Here is a 7,020-nt window from a genome sequence, read left to right on the forward strand (position 1 = left end):
GGTGCATGTTGCGAGGCAATGGGGCACGTATAGTTGCTCGCGTATGGTTCTTGGCATTTCCACTTTGATGCCGTGCTGCGTGTGGTATGTAATGCCGAGCTTTTCGAGCACGTGCCTGCCCGAGCGGGTCTTGGATAGGCGCTCGAGTTGGGACACTTGTTGCGCCTCCACGAGTTCCTCGAGCGTGTTGTGCAAGCCTAGTTCTAGGAGCTTGGTGGTGCTCACTCCGGGCGCAAGTCCCAACGCACATTTGTACGCCTTGCGTATGAGGGCGTTGAGCTTGTTTCTTTCTGCAACCGTCCAGTTGTGAAACGCTGCCGTGTACGTTATTTGAGAAATAACGAAGGCTTGTATAAGTCGTATGACGTTGCCTTCGCGCATGCCCGCGTGTTTGTTGGTGATGCGTCGGATGAGCTGCATCGTGCTGGTGGCCTTTGCTGTTATCTTGCGAAGTGCTTCGCCATTGCCGCCCTTGTGTTCAATCATCATTCCTAGTACCCGAATCTTGTCTACCATCGGGATGGGTAGGCCGTTTGATGCTGTTAATTGGATCTCTTCCTCTTCCGGGGGGGGGGGGTTGCCTTTAGGTGGGCGCCCCTTTCCGCCAAATTACCGCTAAAGATTAATACATTTTCCAAGGTAAAAAGATACTTACGGGGCACCGAAGTTATGTAACACGTTTTCGTCTATTGATGAATTGTGCACGCTGTATGCGAGAGTACACCTTTCCGCGCGAAAAGTAGATGCCCGATCTTCTTTCCCGCAAAGGAACTTTGCCGGGAGGGAGATACTCCTTTGTCGTGTGTCACTGCGCTTGAACGCCTGTCCGGTAGATGTCCCCTTACCTAAAGGACTTTAGAGTGCCCGTGTGTCAGGGGTATTACATCTTAGTTGCAGTACTCAAAGGCGCAAGGAAAGAAAAGAGGTTAAACAAAAGTGGGGGTTAACTCCCGTCGGTGCGCCACTGGCGGCTCCAGGAATTTTCTTTGTCATCATGCGCGCTGAACAACATCGCGAGGAGTCCTTGCAGGCCATCATCGCCGGAGTGCAATCTGGCAGCACCGACGGCCCGTGCCGCATGTTCGTGCTGCACGACGGCATCCTCTACCGCCGCAATATCAACCCTGAGGGCCCTGAGTTTCTCCTTGTCCTTCCTCGTCATCTACGATCCGTCGTTCTCGAACAACTTCACGATGCATCAACGGCGGGACACCTTGGAGTTTTGTGCACATACGACCGCGTACGACGCCGGTTCTTCTGGCCGGGACTCTACCGCTCTGGGCGTCGTTATGTCGCAACTTGCGAATTGTGTCAGCGCCGGAAAAAACCTCCCCTGCCACCTGTCGGACGACTCCATCCAATTGAAGTTCCCTCTGAACCTTTCTATCACGTAGGCCTTGACCTGCTTGGCCCTTTTCCGACGACGACTCGAGGGAATAAGTGGATCGCCGTCGCTACAGATTACGCGACACGCTACGCGATATCCAAGGCGTTGCCGACTAGTTGCGCAACTGACGTTGCAGATTTTCTCCTCCATGACGTCATCCTCTACCACGGTGCACCTCGACAGTTACTTACCGACCGCGGCCGCTCGTTCTTGACCCGAGTTGTTGACGACCTCCTCCGCTCTTGTGCCACAGAGCATAAGCTGTCCACCGCCTACCACCCACAAACGAACGGTCTTACGGAACGTCTCAACCGAACACTCACAGAGATGATGTCGATGTACGCGTCTCCAATGATCACCGCGACTGGGACGCCACGCTGGCCTACGTGACATTCGCGTATAACTCGTCCAGACATGACACCGCAGGATATTCACCCTTTTATCTTTTGTATATATGGTCGCGACCACACATTGCCATTTGACACTATCCTACCTTCTGTGCCACGTGTTACAACTGAGTACGCTCGTGAAGTCATCGATCGCGCTCACATGGCGCGTCAAGTCGCCCGATCTCGTTTATTGGCATCGCAGGATATACAAAAATAGCGGTACGATCGCCGCCATCGCGACGTTAAGTTCGCCCCAGGTGCTTGGGTGCTCCTCTGGTCACCATGTCGTCGTGTCGGTCTCTCTCAGAAGCTTCTCTCTCGCTACACAGGGCCTTATGAAGTCCGTCAGGTTAACAACGTCAATTACCAGATCTCGCCGTTACAGTTTGATCCGTCCTCAAGTCCGACACCAGTTGCCATCGTGCACGTTTCGCGGTTGAAGCCATACTTCGCTCGCAGTTATTCGCCTGACATGCGCCTAGACGGCGCTTCAGCACCCGGGGGTCCTGTTACGGAAGGATAGGAGGAAAGAAAAGAAGAAGATCAGAGAGACACTGGCTGCTGCGTGTTGTTGCTGGTCAGCTATCTTGACCCCACTAACTCTACTTGTGTATATATTGTAAATACATTCAGTCTATACTCCCAACATCCCCGTAACAATATCCAATTGAACGCCGCTGAGCTGTCCTTCGATTTGTGCGCTGCGAGTAATGTTTTAGAGTTCTGCTGCGTGGTATGTGGTTGTCGAGTTTTGAAGATCCGCTGCTGCCTCACTGCATCGGATTGACGCATCTGCACTTCGCGTTTCTGTGCTAAATGTTCACTACGTTCCTCGGGGCTCATCGCCGCCCCTCGACGCCGCTACATGTCGCGTTTTCGAGCCAGTCGACGTTCGCGTTCTGAGCCACACTGCAATGCATATCGAAGACGTTCTGCGTCGCGTCACCGTATCTGCTCCATCGAGGCGCACTGGTGACGTGGCGCCTCGGCAATGCCCCCCCTCTACGCAACACTTGGCGTAAGCAGTTGTTCCGATTCGCCCGCGCTGCTCCGTCCAGGCGCGCTCTTGACGTGGCGTCACAGCCATTGGGGATTTAGGTGCCGTTTAGCTGGTACAGACGACGACGCGGCTTTTTCGCTAGTCTATGACTGGTCTGTTGGAAACCTTGTCAGCCTGTCATGCTTTTGAGCACTTCTTGTTGGGAATTTCTAAAAAGTCAGTAATTCATCAACACGTATGTTACTTCGCCATAACATTTACTATGGGGTTATTACTCCCTTACTCTTCCTCCCCCACGACTCAATTTTCGCCAGATTTGATATCGGTTGAGTTCACTGTTCTCCTATGGCAGCGGAATAAATTCTACTTTGTTCTTAAAACACATCCACAAAGCTCCGGATCGCATAGATGCGTAATTTACTGCAAATGTCATATTTAGTCCCCGGTCTTTAAAGTTTACCTACACATTACCCATAACGCGCCCTTTGTTTTCACCAAATATAAACAAATAAGTGTGTTGTTTAGCTCACCGATGACAACGCGGAAACCAAGTAGGAACCTCTTATGGCGCATGAAAATAGGGCGGTAAAAACGACGGCTCAGTCGTTATTCGCAACACTTCTAGCTGGACAAACAAAGTAAAAAAAAAAAAAATGTCGTACATTGCACTTACCGTGACCCAGTAGCGCACCCAGGATCTATGCCAGGGGGGGGGGGGGGGGGGCGTTGACAGTTTGCCAATACCATCTAAACAGTACTAATTTCAATTTCTTCGCGGGAAATTGTCAAAACATGCGCTTTGTGCGAGTGCGCAGATGATTGCGCGTCTTACATCTTAGTTGCAGTACTCAAATGGGCAAGGAAACAAAAGGGCTTAAACAAAAGGGGGGGGGTGGGGGGTAGGTCGGCCTCAGGGGGGGGGGTTACAACCCCCCCCCCCCCCCGTCGGTGCGCCACTGCCGTGACCCCCCTCTCCCTTCCACGAAATATAAGCATCATGAGCTTGGCATGATGCAAGTAGCGCAAGTTGACATTTGCTAGGGCGGGAACTGCCAAGCCGCACACCTTCTCCGCAAACGCGCGCGTCGATCGTCTGCTACAGCGCGTCTCGAGGAGGCACAAAAGACAATGCTCGCCGCCCGAGCGGATATATGCGTAGTGCAGACAAGCATTACTTACGTGGCCACTCTATTAAGCAAGAAAATTGAGCGTCAGTTATAGTTCTGTTGGACTTTCCGGAAGTGCCCGCTTTCAAAAGTGTGTGTGTGGGGTGGTGGGAGGCAAATGGCATACTTTGACCCCCCCCCCCCTCACTTTTGCCAATAAGGGGGCAGGTCCCCCCCCCCCCCCCTCCAGCCCCCCGGTAAATACGCCTATGATCCCTGGCTGCTTATCAGGCTACCCGGCAACTGCAGCCAAGGGTCCAAGGGTGATAAAATCGTCGCCGTGCGCCGTATGCGCGAGCGAAAGCGCGCGGGGGACACGCGCTATCACGGAGAGCGAACGCACGGCGGAAAGCAAACGCGACCGTCGCGCGAACGGCCGTGATGGTATGGGAAGCAGGGAGGGAGGCGGGGCGACGCTGTGCTCCGGCACCAAAGGCGTATCTTGCAACCGGGCGTAAGGGGAACTTGCCACTCAATCTCCCACGCGAAAGCAAGAAAGCGGGAAGGCAGCACGGGAGGGAGGGGGGGGGGGCGGTGCAGCTTCTACTCTGCCAACTGCGCTCGTACTTTGCCCGGCTGTGGCCGTCGCCCGTACCGTCTCTTATCTCCACACGGCTCTGACCTCTGTATGCGCTGTGCATTCGCTGCTCAGTTCCCGTTGAAGCGATAGACCGCACGAACCTTCGCCCGCTGCGGCGGTTGTGCTTGCTGCCAGCGTTTTGACAGTTGTTGTCTGCGGTAATTCAGTGTGATCTATTCATGTTTGCTTGTGCGCGCTGACACCACACTTGTTAATTCAGTTAGTAAGCGAATGTGTCCAAGTTTATGCAGCCGATAAAACTACTATCCCTACTCCGAACAGCTCTCTACTAATTTGCTATCGCAATTGATGCTTCGCCTTTCGGGCAGAACTGCAACATTTTTTTTTAATTTATTTAGAGAATACTGCAGACCATCGGAGGCCCTAGCAGGAGTGGATATAGATACATTCAAGTAACACAAGTATACGGGTACATACAATACAGATGGATCAATACAATTACACCAAGTACTATATAATAACAAAATAAGGTAGAAAGATTGATTAAAAAAAACTAAAAGAGGGTGCCTTTACACACCTATAAGCTCTACAATAAGGCTAATAAGAAGGAACCAAATGCTGTACCAAAAACAAGGCAACAACATCACAATAACAAATGAGCAAATGATGACGCATAATGGAGCACGCTACCAACAAAGCAGAAAAAAATGTTAGTAAGCAAATATTTACATCTTTATATGGCCGATAAAACTACTATCCTTACTTCGTATAGCTGTCTAGTAATTTGCTATCGCAATCGATGCTTTGTCTTTCAGGCGAAACTGCAACTTTTTTCGGTATTGTTGAAGCATAATTTACAAATACAGCCCTATTTACCTTTCTCTTTATAACAGGAAAGAAGTCAGTATCAGCAGTAGGCACGAATTCCAGGGGCTGATAGGCTTATGCTGTAATTAAAAACTTTTTCTTGCACCTAAATTATGTACATACGAGACTTGCCAGCGTTGCAACAAATCCGGCTTCAGGATTAGCCGCATAATGCCATGAATACTCAACTCGTTCACCGAGCGATTGGGGCCGCTAAGCTCTGCCTTAATTCACTGGCTCTGTGTCATGATGTGACGTCGTGTCGCCTAGTTCTGGTGTCTTGGAGCCAGCGTGCGAAGCCTCTCTGACTGCTCGAACTTGCTCCAACCTCCCCGCTATCTACCTGGCCGCCGATCCCCAGCGAGAGCTATCCAAGCAGCGTGCGTTGCGAGCGTTCTGTCGCAGCACCGAATGTGTCCGGTATTCCCATAAACGCAGGCGAGCTGGCCGTTTTGATGCACGAGCGGAGGCGTAAACTAAAGCCCCTCCATACTGACGTGACATACTACTACCTCTGTGATGAAAGCATGATGAAAGCATAGAATGATGAAAGAGCTTTAGTGCAAGTAGAGACTCTAGCGCAAGTAGGAGCTGCCTGCAGGGTGCAGCCACCTGGTGGCACAGACCTTAAGCAGCCAAACACAGAGCTAATATTGTTGTAACCAAGTTCAAAACATTTAAAAAGATGAGTTCATGAGTATGTTGCTGCCGAATATTCACATGAGCAGCAATGTAGAATACATCTAGTTACTGCTATATTAGCTCCGTGTTTGTCTGGTCGAGCTCTGTGCCATCAGATGGCTGGCACCCTGCAGGCCACTCTAGAGAGCCTACATGCAACGCTCCCTAGGCTGCTCATGTTTGTGTCTCTGCCCACCTGGCCAAATGCCCAGTCCACCTGCGTTTACCGGACACGCTAAAACTCAATAGTGGCAGTAATCCTCCAGTGTGAAGTGACGGTTGCAGACGCGTAGATCCTGGTGCCGATTGAATACCGGCTGCCTGATGCACTCCAGCCACACGTTGGCATGTTGCCTTGCGGAGGGACAGTGTTGCAGCTTGAAATGTTGCCAATAGCTAGGTTTGCAGCCAACAATTCAACAAGGGTGATTCATAGTCCTTGTGAAAATAAACTTCGAGACCAACATTACCCCCGCAGCTCGCGTCAACATGGAGCACGTTTAACACAAGCCACAAGCAGACAATTGCTGTGTTCCGGAAGTGCTTGAGTGATCAATTTCTGTGACTTTTTGATTTGTAGAAACAAGTTGACCAACATTCCAACTATTACAAACACCATTTGTTAACTATAAAGTTGGAAAAATTATTGATGACAATGTGAACAGCCAATTGCATAGCTTGCCCAACTGACGTCATGCGTGCTCGCTATGTAGATGGTAACGGGGCGGCTGAAAACTCAGGAGAGCTGCGCCGCTGCGATTGGCAGCAATGCACACGTATAAATCTTTATAATAAATTCCACGCTATACGCAGAGCGCTTAAATGGGTCACTTAATGATCAGAGGGACATACCCTAACGAGTCGGTACGCTTGTACAATATTGTCAAAATATTTTCGGGTCCTTTTAACAGGCAAAAAAGACTCGTAACTGTGTTGGGTCATATTTTTTGTTTTTGATTGTGAACGTTAGTGACCGGAAATTGTACAAA

This window comes from Dermacentor silvarum, chromosome 2 (genome assembly GCF_013339745.2).
Source record: "Dermacentor silvarum isolate Dsil-2018 chromosome 2, BIME_Dsil_1.4, whole genome shotgun sequence".
Classification (NCBI taxonomy): Eukaryota; Metazoa; Arthropoda; class Arachnida; order Ixodida; family Ixodidae; genus Dermacentor; species Dermacentor silvarum.